General features: G+C 41.1%; 1 pseudogene; it reads left to right on the top strand.

Moving 5' to 3' along the window:
• Window positions 1-8,086: 8,086 nt before the first annotated feature.
• Window positions 8,087-15,514, top strand: LOC113930368 (annotated as a pseudogene).
• Window positions 15,515-16,108: the final 594 nt, after the last annotated feature.

Raw genomic sequence — 16,108 nt, 5'->3', positions numbered from 1 at the left:
TGTTCAAAATTCTATTTTGAAATAGCTCTAGGTGAACATGCATTCTGTGGTTCCTAGCAGGCCCCATTCAAACATGCGTATTACCTGCCTGTCCCCTGAAAGCATCTGAACTTACGATGCCAGATCTTCCCTGTCATTCAAGGTCCTGCTCAAGTTCAGGGTTCTCTAGGCACTCTCATCTCCAGCATCTTTTTGTACTTATAATATAGCTGTAAAGATAAAAATAACAAACATAAGACAAAGTGGAGAATAATTTAAGGTTTAATTTTGGAGAACTAATTACAAAAAGAGCAGCTGGTCAACTTTTTCTGGATCTCTTATAACAACTTACAACAAATATGCAATCTCTTCTTGATTGAGTGGTCAAGTATGTGTTCATGGAATAGAATTAAATTCGAAAAGATTCTGCCTGATAATTATGATCATAAGTATATTAGGATGACACTAATTTCAATTAAGAAAAACCCTCAAAATTTCAAAGGCTTAACACAATAGAATTTAATTTCTTACATGCAAGTCCAGTGTGGGAATACTCAAGTGTATGGATAACTTAAAAATCTTTTATTTTGAAATAATGTCAGGTTTACAGAGGAATTGTAAAGATGCTACAGAGAGCTCTCAGATACCCATTCCCTAGCTCTTCCTAATGTTTTCTCTTATATAATCATGGTGCATTTATTAAGACTCTGGAATTAACATCAGTATGACCCTGTTAGCGAAACTACAGATTTGAATCAGATTTCACCCGTTTCCCCACCAGTGTCCTTTCTCTGTCCCAGGGTCTAACCCAGAATACCACGCTGCATTCACTTGTAATGTCTCTTTAGTTTCCTCTAATCTGTGACAGTTTCTCAGTCTTCCCTTGCTTCTCCTGACCTTGGCACTTTTGAAGACAGGTGGTTTGTTGAATGTCCAGCAACTGGGGTTTGTCTGATGTGTTCCCGTGATTGGATTGGGGTTATGGATTCTGGAGAAGAACACCTTCTTACCACATCATATTAAGGGGTACATAATACTCACATGACTTTTCCCTGATTATGTTAGCCTCAGTTCTCTTGCTTAAGGCAGTGTCTGTCAGTTTCTCCACCATAAAGGTATGATTTTATCCATTCCATACACCATTCCTTGGAAATGAGTCCCCAAGACCAGCCCGTATTTGAGGGAAGGAGAACTAAGCTCGATTTTCTGGAGGGGGGAGGAGCCGGGACTTTGTGGACATGTGCTAAAACCACCACCATAATTAATAAATATTTATGGGGAGATACTTTGAGGCCATGCAAATATTTTTGTCTCCTTAAAGTTTTTCCCATTAATTTTTGCATCCATCAGGGGTCTGCCTGCAGAAATTATTACTATGGTATTCTAATGCTGATTTTCTATTTCTTTCATTCCTTCGATGTGTATTCTTTGGAATTGTATTATAACAAGTTTTTCCTTTCTTCCCTACTTATTTTTTATTCAATTATTTATATCAGTGTGAAATCATGGATATTTATTTGCTCTCCGGGTTTGTAATCCAAAATTAATGTTATTTATTTTGTTGCTCAAATCGTTCCAGCTTTGATCATTGGGAACACTTTCAGGTTGGCTCCTGCATCTTTTTGACATGCTTCCAACTTTTAAAATTTCTTTTCTGTTTACTTTTATTTATTAATTAATTTATGTTTGAGAACTTCTTACTTTCTGTTATTACAAGATGCTTCAGGGTGATTTTCTGTTGGAGCCCTAGAATCAGCCAAATTTTGAAATGCTGTATTTTCATTTTCATTTAAGCCAGAATACTTTTAACTTCCACTGAAACTTCCTTTCTGACCCATAAATTATGTAGAAATGCGTTGTTTAATTTCCAAATATTTGACATTTTCATAAATAGCTTTTCATTATTGATGTCTAGTTTAGTTTTGGCATGGGCCAAGAACATACTTTGTATGACTTCTATTTAAAATGTCATAAGGCTTGTGTTACAGCCCAGAATGTGGTCTATCTTGGTAATGTGCCATGTGCACTTAGAAAAAATGTATATCCTGCTGTTGTTGTTTGGCACATTCTATAAATGTCAACTAGGTCAAGTTGGTTAATAGTGTATCATCTATAGGTGTCCTGATATTTTGTAGGCAAAATATCAATCAATATATTCCAATTAGAATTGTGGATTTGTCTATTTGTCCTTTCAGATCTACCCTTTTTTTTCCTCATATATTTTGAAGTTTTATTGTTTCGTTAACAGGGTCATACCTAGGATTATTTAAAGAATTGACCACTTTATCATTATGTAATGCCCCTCTTTTTTAGATTTTATTTATTTATTTGAGAGAGAGACAGTGCAGGGGGGGACGGGGAGCAGAAGGGGAGGGACAGGAAGAGCGAGAGAGAATCTCGAGCAGACTCCACACTGAGCATGGAGCCCCATGTGGGACTTGATCTCATGGCCCTGAGATCTTCATCTGAGCCAAAAACCAAGAGTCAGAGGCTTAACCGATTGCACTACCCAGATACCCCTGTAATGTCCCTCTTGAACCTGATAATATTTCTTGTTCTAAAGTTTACTTTTGCTGTCCTTAACATAGCTACTCCAGTTTTCTTTTGTGTAGTGTAAACAGCATGGTATGCATTACTCCATTGGTTTATTTTTAACCTACCTATGTCTTTATATTTAACGTGGATTTCTTATAGACAGTACATAGTTGAATCCTAATTTTTTTTAATCCAATATGAAAATCTCTGTCTTTTAGCTGATGTGTTAGACCATTCACACTGAATGGGCTTATACCCGGTTGGATTAAAATCTACCATCCTGTTAGCTGTCTTGTATTTGCTCCATTTGTTCTTTTTTATTTCCTCATTTCTGCTTTCTCTAGGTATAATTTAACATTCTTATGAGTACATTTTATCTCTTCTATTGAATTATTATTTATAACTTTTTAAAAACATGTTTATTGGTTTATAATCGGAGTCTACCTACAAAGACTATTACACTGCTTCACATGTAATGTCAGAACTATATAACAGTATATTTCTAATTCATCCTTCCATCCCTTGTGCTTTTGATACACATACAGAGAAGCAGTCACTGTGAAGAGAGAACAGAGGGATTTCAAGATGCTGGTCTTCAAGACTGAAGTGATTCAGCCCAAGCCAAGGAATGTCAGCAGCCACCTGTAGCTGAAAGAGGCAAGGACTAGATTCACCCCATAGCCTCAGAAGAAAGCATGCCTTGATTTGATTCCGGCCCATGATTCCGATTTTAGACTTCTGGCTTCCAGAACTATGATAGACGAAATCACTGTTGTTTTAAGCCACCAAGTTTGTAGTAATTTCTTACAGCAGCTACCAGAAACCAATACACCTAGGTTTTATTTTCTCCTTGCTTAGTCTCCTTTGAGCTTCTTGGATCTATAATTTGATGTCTGCCACTAATTTTGACAACTTCTTAGCCATTATTTCATTATTTCTTTAAATATTTCTTCTTCCCTGTTCTTTCTTTCCCTTCTGAAACAAATGTGCTGTATCATTTGGTATTGCCCCATATCTCTTGGATCTTCTGTTTTTCTTCCTGCTCTTTTTCCCTCTTTTTGTATTTCAGTTAAGATAATCTCTGCTGATCTATTATCAAGATCATTGATTATCCCCCTGGCTGTGTTGAGTTTACTGGTGTGCCCCTCGAAGACATTCTTCATCTTTGTTACTGTGCTTTTCATTTCTAGCATTTCCATTTTGTTTCTTCTTATTGTCTTCATCTCTCTGATGAAATCAACTCTCCTTGCATGTAATCTACTTTTTCAATTAGAGCCTTTAACATGTTAATTAGAGTAAATTCCCTACTAGTTCCAGTATTTGTGACATAACTGGAACTGTTTCTGATAATTGCTTTGTCTCTTCAGACTGTGTTTTCCCTTGACCTTTTGTATGCCTCTCGTTTTTTTTTTTTTTTTTTAATGAAAGCTGGACATGTTATGTCGGACAGTAGGTACTAAGGTATACATTTTTTAATGCTTGGAGGTGAGCATGCTATTCCTTCTGCTATGCTTTTAGTCTGAAAGTTTGTAGTAACATAATTGTGAGATGGGCTGAGTTTGAAGTTTGCTTTCTACTTGGCTTTGGGTCTTCTCATTGTCATGCTCCTCAAAGACAGTTTTTGTTCTGCAGCTCTCCCAGCTCTATTCCACTATTATTTTCACTTGACACATGTTAGCATGGTGGTGGCAGTATGGGGGAGGCTGGCATTCTCTGATGTTCTGCTTTAGCTTCTGTCTTGGGCCGGTGCTATAATTCTCCCCATCCCTCTTTGTGAGCACCTGTGGGTCCCAATAGGAAAATCCTGTAAGAAGGTGTGAGCTTTTCTATGTCTGCACCTAAGGGGCTTTATACTCTCATACTAGCCCACACTCCGCCTTTAGCAATTTGATTTAAAAAAAAAAAATTCTAGCTAAATCCTCTTCCCAGCTTATGTGACTTCTGGCAACGTCTGTGCCAGGTAAGTAAACGCTAACATTCTGTTCTTCCCTACCATCACCCATCTATCTCCAGATTTCAGGTCAGTTGTTTGCCCTCTGATCTCAGTTGTCTCCTGTGTTCAATACAAAGCCATTGCTTTCAAGTTTGTTTACCTTTTTGTTGTTGCCGAAAGGATGAAAGCAAAACTCTTTCCAGCTCTCTATGGCTTGGAGAGCCAAGCTGAAACCGGTGGATGAAATTTTTCATGCATCGATTCAGGGACCTAGGTTCCTTCCTCTTGTGGTTTTACCATTCACTAGGGCTCATATGTAATTATTTACATTCACAGTAGGCTTTTACTTAGGATATATTCTTAGACGTTAAATGACTGGGTGTTGCAGTGTGGGTTCTCCAGGAAGCTGACGCTAGGATGGAGATTACCTTGCAGAACCTTGCTAGGAAGTACTCTTAGAATCAAAACCTCTGGAAAGGAAAGGGGCGAAAGCAGGACTAGGCAGAGGGGGACGTTCAGTTGTGATAGAACTGCAACAAAGGTTCAGTTGACCCCATGGGAAGCTCTGCAGCAGAGATGGCCCAAAAGAGTTGTCCTATATGCAGTGAGGAAGCTAGGCCTTTATATTTCTGCATCATCGGGTCATTGCACATGGGCTGGTCCAAAGTCATACGTTGGCAAGGCGGATGTCTCCAGCTGAGAACAGTATCTAGCGAGGGCTGAGAGCTGAGGACCATTGCATGGCAGCAGCTGGAGGAATAAGCCCTGAAGAGGATCTGGGCAATGCAGCATAGCTTCTACTAGATCAAGTCAAAGCATATGCCTATTTTAAGACCATCAAAAATTTCACAATTTCACAAAAATTGCTCCAGGAATGTATAATCTTTTGTAGTTAGTTTTCTCATCTATAAAGTAAAAATAATTTTTTAAAAATCTACCTCACAGTTTTCACTGTGAGAATTAAATGAGCAAATTTTTACAATATGCTTAGGACAGTGGCCAATACATACTAAATGCTAAATTCTCATTAGCTATTGTTATTGTGGTGGTGGTGATCATTTCACACTGGCACCAGCAGTGAAGACTTTTCATTAAAAATAAAAATTTCTGGAGTGCCTGGGTGGCTCAGTCGGTTAAAATGTCTGCCTTTGGCTCAGATCATGATCTCGGGGTCCTGGGATCAAGCCCCACTGAGTGGCGAGTCTGCTTCTCCCTCTCCCTCTGCACCTTCTCCTGCTCATGTGCATGCACACACAAACTCTCTCTCTTTCTCTCTTAAATAAATAAATAAGATCTTTAAAGACATAAAATAAAAAATAAAAATATCCAACCTAAGACAACCTTGCATTTCTTCTGTCAATTATCTGTTCATGTCCCTTATTTTCTGTTAAGATGTTATTTTTTTCTTATTGATTTGTGTGAATTTTCTCATTTATTTAGAATATTCATTACTTATTAGTCATATAAGTCATATAAACTAGAAACATATTTCTAGCTTCTTGTCTATCTTTTAGCTTGTTTAGATTATTATCTTTTGATATATTTGCTGTACAGAGCCTAACCAGTGGATCAATGTCAAAATAACATTAATGATAATTATAATTATACAGATATTGTTTAATGTTGGCTAACCTGTAGTGAGTATTTACTATCCTAGTGTGGTAAGAGGTGCTGATTCATTCAGACATTATCTTACTTCATTCTCACCACAAACTTAAGAGGTACAATCTTCTTTTATGCCCACTTAATAGATAAGAAAACCGAAGATTAGAGAGATTAAATACCTTGCTCCAAACTGGCAAGTGGTGAGACTCAGGTCTGTTAGTTCCACAGTCAACATTTCCCAAGATGCAGTTCGTGAAACACTATCCTGGGCAACACTACATACGCACTCATGTGCAAATATGTGCACACACACAAACACGTGTGAGTGTTCCATAGTCAAATCAATGTGGTAGAGCCTTGAATATCTGATTCCAGACCTAGTCCATAGATATTAGCATATTAATAACTCTAAGGGATACTTTAAAGAAAGAAACTTGTTCAACTTGTGCAATCCGGGGTTTTCCCAAGAATGATTTCGTTGTGATCTTTTACTTCCCACTATACCACCAGCCCACTGCAGAAATAATGTTCTCTTTCCCCACCCTTGGTAAAATGCCACACCATACTGCTCAATCTCTCAACCAGAGGAGGTCTTCAGCACCCAGCTGTCTGGGATTCTGTTCAGTCATCATCAGTACGGATGAAAACAAAGAGAGCGGCCTAATGAAATTAGCTAGTGACTCAAAGTGGAGGGAAAAGCTGCTACACTAGGTAACAAAATAAGGATTTAATAATCTGGAACAATGGACAGAAGTAAATAAGATAAGATCTGACAAGGACGTATGTAAAATCTTGCTGTTAGGTTAAAACAAAAATCAATGACATGAGTACAATTTAGGAGAGAGCTTGATTTCACAGTAGTTTGTGTGAGGAAGCCTGGGGGATTTAATTGATCATAAACCCAATTAAAAAACAATTAAAATGCATTCAACAAGCAAGGAACTATGGTTTTAAACCTGCATTAATAAAAAGGTAGTGTTCAGAGTGGCTGAGATTGATACCCACTACCCTGGCTGATGTCTGGAGCATAGTGGTATTCCTGGCCAGTGTTTCAGGACAGGAAACGAATGGCAATCCAGAACCTATCCAGATGGCAGTTGACTTAGATAATAAGGAGGCCACCTTGTGACCAGTGGTAGAACCAACTCAAGCTGTTTAGTCTGGCAAGAGTAGATTTGGGGTAGCTGTTGGGATTGGATGATCGTACTGGGTATTCTTCATTTGTCTCTCCCTATTCATTTATTCTCCATCTTTTCCCACTGGGCTCTGTATCCTAGGAGGCTCCCTGCCCTTTATCTGTCCGTGGGAGGCACTGGGGGAGATTACAGGGTGGGAGGAGCGTGAAGTGGGTATTTATTCCCTTGGCTGCCTCCCTACTGGCTTGCTGGGTGGTCCTCTTCTCCAGCTTCAGCTACTCTTTCTGGCCTCGGTAAGCTTTCCTTCCCCTTGACCCTTCAGGCTTAAGATCCTGCTCTTGTTAGCTCTGGGGTGCTCCTCAGATTCACTTAACCCTGTTCTCATCTTTGTAAATCCCCTTTTAACATTCTGTCCTCAATTACCCTGCCCGAGTGTATGATTTGTGTCCTGCTGGGACCAGATTCATACTGATGCTGGAATGATTAAAATGATGGCCTTTGAATATTTCAAGGGTTGTCATATGGAAGAGGGTAGAATTAACACAAGACAGTAGAAGTTACAGGAAGATTGGGTTCAGGTACTCGTTTAGCTAACCTTATTAAGCCTCTACTATGTGCCAAGCATTGTGCTTCGAAAGCTCAGAGCAAAGGGAGTTCGTCTAGGTTAGAAGTTAGAGAGGCCTCCCAGAAAAGATTTGCAAGATGAGCAGGGAGAGAGAGGACCACCTGGCCAGGGTTGTTCCCAGAAGAGGAATTCATAGGTGGGAGGGCTAGAGGGCTGAGAGCAAAAGAGGCTTATTCCAGAAAATGAAAGGAAACCCGATGTTGAGTGTCTCTCTCTTCTAGGTGGATGAGAGGGTATCATCAAGGATGAGTCCAAGAGTGGGGAGGGCCAAACATGCCGAGCTGTTGTGAATGTGGACTTGATCCCGAGGGCCCTGGGAGCCCCTTGGTAGGTGTAAAGCCTATCAGAGACCCCTAGTATGATTTTTCTCTTTCCATTGTAGAGTGAAGGGAGCAAGAATGCTCAAGGATAGAGGTATTTCACCGAGGAGTGAGCAGCCAGTTCTTGGTAGCAGCCAAGGAGAGCCTTCTTCTTCTTGGATGACAGCTTCAGGATATTTCCAAGGGGGAAGCCACACTGAGTGGGAAGTTGGACTTGCAAACATCTGTGGCCCTTTCTAATTCTGAAACTTCTGAGACTCCTCTGCTCCGGCCCCCATGCTTCACAGTGGGAGAGAAGGCACCAGAGTTAGAGAATCCATTCACTGTCATCCAAAGCTGGCAGTGAGAAGTCATTCTACTTCTTTCCCAACCTCCTCCCCTGGAGCCTAGAAAGCAGGATACATGTCCAGACCCGAGCCTCTGGGAATACACAGGCCTCTAGTGTTTGTGCTCTTCCCTCGGCCCAGCTGATGCAGGAGGGGCACCGGCCATTGCAAGTTCCAGAAAATAGCTCTGCCAGGCTCCAAACTTCAGGCCTGCTCACAGTTGGCTCTGTGGTCTAGGATATTAGGCGATTTCACTGGTGCTTTTGTTTTTTTCTTTTAAAATTAAACCCACCAGAAAGTCAAAAAGCAAACCCCTCAGGCCCTGGGTCAGCATCCCGGTAGGGGCCCCGGGCAAAGTCTGGGGGCTCCTAAAGCCGGGCGGCGTCCAGCACAGCAGCCCTCTTGTTCTGGAACCCCCTCTTGGGGCCTGGGCAGATCTGTGTGTGATAACACAGCTGTGTGCAAATGCCAGCACTGAAGCGATAATTATAGAAACCTTCTCATTATGCTTGAATGGGGGCCAAGGCATGGCCCTGGCAGCGAGGGGGGTGCGAGGCTGCAAAACTGGCACTCTTTAGAGCGAGTTGGCTTTTGCAGCCTGTACGGGCACACAAGGTGTGCCAGGGAGCCCAAGTTAGCAGACCCTGTTGTCAAGCACTCTTAGTGCCCACTTCTGCTTTTACCTCGGCCCAGTATCTTTGTTCCTCACCAGACTGCAGCAAACATGGCAGTCGGGCAGCCAGGCTGGGTTTTCTAGCTCCTCTTCCACTCAGCTGTTCCCGTGACTCCTCTTCTGTCCCCACGGCCCACTCCTCTCTTTCTCCAGCCCCTGGAATGGGTACCTATTCCTTAACATTCCAGGCATAGAATAGGTTTCATCAGAGCCGGACAGTCCCTGCTCTTGGACTATAAGGACGCCGGAAGCAGCTTAGCTTTCCAGACACTTCTAATGGCCTACCATGAAGACAGACTTCTTTTGGCTGAACTATCCAGTAGCGAAAGATAATTAGAAAATTATCCATCTAGGGGCAACTGGGTGGCTCCTTCGGTTAAGTGGCTGACTTCAGCTCAGGTCATGATCTCTTGGTCCTGGGATTGAGCCCCACCTGGGGCTGCTTAAGATTCTCTCTCCCTCCCTCTCCCCCAGCCCCCACTCACATGCTCTCTCTCTCAAATAAATACATAAAATCTTTAAAAGAAAAAAGAAAATTTTCAATCTATGCCTTGAGTCGTAACTTTAACAAGAGCATGGGTCAAGTCCTCCTAGTCCGGCCAGGATCACCACACCAGGGCAACAGGAGGGACCGCTGAGGGGTCGGGGCGGGGGTGAGAAGGAAAGAAGGAACTGTTGTGAGAGTGGCAGCCTTGACGGAGGGAGCGAAGCATAATGAAGTGAATGTGCGAGGGTTACATTTTCTTTATGGAAAGTCTGCTATTTTCAAAAAGCAACTTCCTCTATAGGCATTTTTGCTTTTTCCAATAGAGGTGAAGAAGTACAGTTTTATGTAACACATATAACAGGGAAAGTAGAACAGTGACCCTGGGAAAATTACAGCATCAAAAGGAATAAGGCTGCCATTGCCAATAAGCCACACAGACACCATGCTGTGCTATCTTGAGTATAAAGGTGACATTTTTACAGTTATTCCGATAGTAACTTCTCTGACTGCAACTGCATTTGGAATATCATGAGACTCTTTCCAGAGTTTGAGGATCTCTGACGCTTTGTCCTTCAGGGCCCAGGTCAGGCATCCCGTGCCTAAAAATGCTCCCCAGCCTGGGATGGGACACCTGGGTGGCTCAGTCAGTTGAGCATCTGCCTTCGGCTCAGGTCCTGAGCCCAGTGTCTTGGGATCGAGCCTCCCCACCCCATGGAAGGGGAATGGGTCCCTGCTCAGCGGGGAGCCTGCTTCTCCCTCTCCCGGTGCTTATGCTCTCTCTCTGTCAAATAAGTAGTTTTTTAAAAAATCTTTTTTAAAAAATGCCTTGAGCCTGGGTTTTCTGCTCCCACAGTATCTCCCTCTCATGCAAATGATCTCCAGCATCGGTAACTGTTTACTTCTCTTTTCCACCCACTAGATTACGAGCTTCCTGAAGACAAGAAGCACATACTCGTTTCTGAATCCCTGGTGTCTGCCAGGGCCTGGCTTGACAAATGTTTGGAGAGTTGAACAACTAATGAGCCCTATTTCTTGCCTTATCCTTTAAACCAATGATAATACAAGTGGGAGCCAACTAAGTTAAATTAGATACATTGACTAATCCCTTCCATCCCCAAGATGCTGTAATTTTAGAACGTGCTGTTTTCTGCCTACATCAGGAAGTGAATGAGGTTCTAAGGCAAGATAACTGTTTGGCTACATGAGAATGTTAAAAGAGAAAAAAAAAAAAAAAAGATGTCTCCTAAGCAGAATCCTTCATTTAAAAGGGGGAGGTAAAGTGTGCCGGGGTGGACTGGAATTTAGGCCGGGCGTATACAAAGATGTATGCACAAAATTATAGAGACATAGAAACATGACTTCTCATTGTTAACAGAGCAAGGTCAAGAACTGAAGTCCAGAAACAGTGACAACCAAAATTCTGACTGCGAGAAAAAAATTTCCCTTTTTTCTGAAAAGGAAAACTCTGACTTTATAAAGGTAAGTTCAGAACGAAGGTGAAGCTTGATTCTTTTCAGGATCAGTGGCTCAAGGGAGGTAGAAACCATGGGCATTCGATACAGAAAAGGCAATTTAATTGGGTTTTTATTGTTTTTAAAAGAGAAATGTATAACATTAAACTTTTCTGAGTTATACAAAAGGAATAGAGAACATAAAAAATTCAATAAATAGAACAAATAAAATATATATGCATTTCCATTCTCTCTTGTCCATAGTTGCTGGAATAAGTAAGAAAGAAGATTGGAGAGAGAGAGAGAGAGAGAGATGGATTGGGAGAGGCTCCAGATGCATTAACACAAGATGCAAGAATACACCTGTAAACCCACATGGACACACGAACATAACTAGAAAAAACACACTCAAATAACGACCCAGATAAAGGTTTCCATATGGCTTAGAATCATGCTTGATTTTTGACTTCTGAGATCTACATTTCTCATGTACAAGTTTATGAGACTGATGTTTGTGGTCTGTGTTCATGTGTCTGTGTATAAGAGAGAGAGAGACAGACAGACAGAAAACAACTCTCTAAAGGAATTGTCATAAAAAGTAGGATGAGAATCTTTGTTCAGAGTAAGAACTATTTTAGGTAGGGAATATTTTGAGGTTTTGAATGGATCCCTTTGCAAACTTAATTTGGTTGCCGAAAGAGACAATATGGTATTGTCCAGGGCAGGGTCAGAAAATAAGTTCCACTGACTGTCGTTTTTCTCCTTAGATATCTGGGTCATCTATTTGTCTTCAGCTCACACTAGTCAGAATACTGCAGTGGGACGGGGTTTGGGGTGCTCACACTGCTGTTAACACACTGCTTCCTCCATGACCCAGTGGAAGGGGGGAAACGAAGTCAACATATAAGATTTTTCCATCTTAGAAAAGAGATGCCTGAGCAGAGAACCATTCATTGATACGAGATAATTAATCACGGCCCACCAATGTGTCTACTGAATTTGTCATGGGGAATATGTCTGGGTTCATTCCATGCTAAACCTTTGAATTATTTTTATTCTTATGTAGCTACATAGTGGAGATATCCTCCAGATAAGCAACTCTGCCCAGCTGTGTCACCCCTATTACTGCACCCCTATTATTTTGAAAATATTCCACTTTCTTATTCAATTCCATAGCTATTGATTCAGAAAAAGATAGTATGTAACAGTGTGGGCTTATTATCTCATGAACTTAATGTGCTCATGAATTATTGAATGTCTTCTGTCACTGACTGCTTCTCGTGCCCATGTTATTATGTATTATTGATCCACAGTGACTTTGTAATAAAATCAGTTTTCTTTTTATTCTTTTTATTGATGTTCTAGTCAATGTCATTTAAAACTCTGCTAACTCAATCGTATCCATTTTGTTTTGCAGACAGAAACCTCCTTTGAGTTTATTCTGTGGGCCAGGCATTATGCTAGCCACTGGAATTGAACGTCTTACGGCCGTGACTCCAAGCTGCCGAATGGCTTCTAGATTTGCTCGTTGATTCATAAACATTTCACTTCTCAGCTCGCTAACGGGTTTCAATTAAATGAAGCATTATCATAAAAAGTTCTTTAACCAGGGAAAAAACACCTACTTAGGTGTGTGTTTTAAACAAACCAGCATCAAACATCCCTCCCCTAACTGTTCTCTCTTGGCCGTATGGTAAAATATGACCAATAAAAATGTTTATAAACTGTAGCTTTTTCCTCTCAGGATAGAAGTGGCTTACAGGAAAGGAGATATTCAAGTCTCAGATGAGATCAGGGCTTAGCTGTGCTGGTCCTGCATGAAGGGGGATCAGGGGCTTGAGTTTGGTTCCCTTAACAAGATGGATGGAATCCTAGCTGTAGCATCCACAACACTGATGAGATCTTCCACTGATTACTCCTCTTGACCGGAACTGAGCCAGGCCTTTTTTGTTTCTCTCTCTGGAGTAGAGGTCTACTCCATTTTTCTTCTTAAAAAAATAGAATTTAATAGTAAAAATAAGAACAATTATTTGGATATGGCATAATGCCCAGCACAAAGTTAATTCTGATTCCGCAGTATAGTTTAAGCCAAAATACACTCCCTTTCTGAACTCTCAACATGGCTAAAATGACTTTTGCTTCTTTTTTCCCCAAAAGCAGAAAATCATAACCATATTCTACCAGGAAATATCTAAAACACTATCTGAAACTTGTCTCGTTTTTTCTTAGTCTTCAAGATTAGCTAATACTGGCAGAATTTTAGATCTTTGACTATAAGTCAAACTGAAACAAGCATTACAAAGTAGGTATTAAAATAAGCAGAGAAGAAAGAGAAGTTTATTATACTGGAGGATGAAGATGCATATTTCACAGAGGAGAGAAACTGTAAGGAAATCAGCTGGTTCATAGACTACCCAAAATATTTTGATAAAGAGAGAAAGAAGAAAAGATGATCAGATCGAAGTGAAGGCATGCCAGTGTTATTGTGTTTGAGGTATGTTTGGGGAACAAGGAATGGTTTAATGTGGCCATGACATATGATTGGGAGTAGCTGGACACCAGGCCAGAATGAAATATTTTTAAACTGATTCCTAAGCATTACTAGTGGGAATCAGAAAGAGTATCAGGAGGTAAATCATCAGTGTATATAAATACAGCCAGACCACTTCATTGATCTGTATCCACAAAACCTGCCAAGTCAGAAACAGAATCTTTTCTCTCCCAGACTTAGTTCATTCTGAATGCCAGGCAGGGGAATGGTAATAATCATTATTGGCTCAATTGCTTTAGACCCAAAGTAACAGATATCTATTGTCTTAAATAACCCTGCAACACAATTTCTCTCCCCCCGCCAAAAAAATAAATCTGTAGATCAGCTGGGTGGTTCTTCCCATCTGGGCTAAGCTAAGATGATCGCCATGTGGAAACGCTCATGTGTCAGTGGTTAGTAGGCGGAGCAGCTAGGCACCGGCTAGTCTGTGATGGCCTTGCTTGAGATGGCTTTCCTCCTTGTGACCGCTCATGTCCCCAAAGGCTGGTCCGGTGTTGTTCACGTAGATCGCTAAAGTCCAAGAGAGCAAGCAGAAGTACACAGGACCTCATGAAGCCTAGGCTTGGAACTGCAACACTACTGCATTCTATTGGCAAACCAAATCACAGGGCTAGTCCAGTTTCATGGGATGGGGATACAAACACCACCTTTGATGGGAGAAGTTTCCAAGTCAGGTTGCAAAGAGAATGGATTCAGGGGTGCATGGACAGTTGTGCCATTTTTGTAATCAATCTACCTTGGAATAGGAAGCTTAAAAATTGGAAAGCAGGTATCAGGTTAAGGGAGCTTCTCCTGGGTTGGAAAGAATTAAGGTGTTGTTTGGTAGTGATGAATTGCATCCAGTTGTGTCTTTGTTTTTGTTTTTTCTTTCACAGTGGCATCCTGCAAAATTAAAGATCACAAACTTAACTAGATCAAGAGCCAAAAGTTATACTGGAGTTAGAATCTTGTTTTAGAAAAGAAATCCACTTCTTTAAGTCTAGCCCAAAGCATATAGTGAGATAATCCCTTATCCATGAAAAAAAAAAAAAAAAAAAACAGTTTTAGGAAGAGCTGAGATTTCATGAAGAAATATACAAAACTTATTTTCAATCTTGAAAATTTTGAACCAATCCAACTGGAAGTCCTAATTTCATAAATTTCGGTTTGTATACAAAGCAAAGTTTTGTAGCTTGTAATTATGCAACAAGTGGCGAGATAGAAAAGATACTATCTTTTCTTTGCCCTTGGCGTGTCACTGAAGATCCTGGTGTTGCCACGGGCTGCGCACTGCCCAGTTGTTACCGGTATTGTTAAGAACAAGTCATTCATCCAAAGCCTCACTCCTGCAGAGGTGTCCCTGATGCCAAGATCTGCAACTTTGACCTGGGGTAGAAGAAGGCAAAGGTGGATGAGTGCCCACTATGTGGCCACATGGTGTCAGATGAATAGGAGCTGCTCTCCTCTGAAGCCCTGGAGGCTGTCCGTATTTGTGTCGGCAAGTACAGGGTGAAAAGCTGTGACAAAGATGGTTTTCACTTCTGAGTGGTGGCTCTACCCCTTTCAGTTCATCCTTATCAGCAAAATGTCTTATGTTGGTTCCAGACAGGTATGCAGGGTGCCTTTGGAAAGTCCCAGGGCACAGTGGCCAGGGTCCACATTGGCCAAGTCATCATGTCCATCTGTCCCAAGTTGTAGAACAAAGAGCATGTGACTGAGGTCCTACACAGGGCCAAGTTCAGGTTCCCTGGCTGCCAGAAGATCCACATTTCCAAGAAATGGGGCTTAACTAAGTTTGAAGCAGATGAATTTGAAGACATGGTGGCTGAAAAGTGGCTCTTCCCAGAAGGTTGTGGGGTCAAATACATCCCTAATCATGGCCCCCTGGACAAATGGCAGGCTCTGCACTCATGAGAAACTTGGCACTGCCCCCCCCTTATTCATGGCCACCAGTAAATCCTACTTCCTGTCTAACAGAGAGAGAGAGAGAGACAGAGACAGAGACAGAGACAGAGAGAGAGACTAGCTTCTCAAGAAAACCACATTTCCTTCTTGGGGGGAGGGGGAAGTGACCTTCTATTGCCTCCTGATGGCAAATAACTTAAATTGCAAAGACCAGCCTAAAGACCTATTACCATCATAGGCTTTGTAGCCTGTTTAACTTTGTTTTCAGTATGCGTTTGCCTAATAAATCCTAATTTTGATCAAGGAATAGCCCAGACTCAGTTTTTCCAAATACCACTGGTAGAGATGCAATGAACACTGTTCCAAGAGTACGAGGAATGGAGAAAGTGGGTTTACAGTTGTGGTGTTAATGCTATATGCCCTTGATTTTTCTGCACCCTGATTTCCTCAACTGCTAAATGTGGATGCCTTAAACTTTTCCTGCATAAAGTTTATAAGTACAAATGAAATCACATTTAAAAAGTACCGCATGCATTGCTGGGAGATTAAATTGGAATACAGGTAGTTTTGGTGTCAAAAACCTTCGATTTTTGCACACTTCTT

Source organism: Zalophus californianus, chromosome X, assembly GCF_009762305.2.
Source record: "Zalophus californianus isolate mZalCal1 chromosome X, mZalCal1.pri.v2, whole genome shotgun sequence".
Lineage (NCBI taxonomy): Eukaryota > Metazoa > Chordata > Mammalia > Carnivora > Otariidae > Zalophus > Zalophus californianus.
Note: the sequence above shows the minus strand (reverse complement) of the source record. Positions and strands in the feature narration are given on the sequence as shown.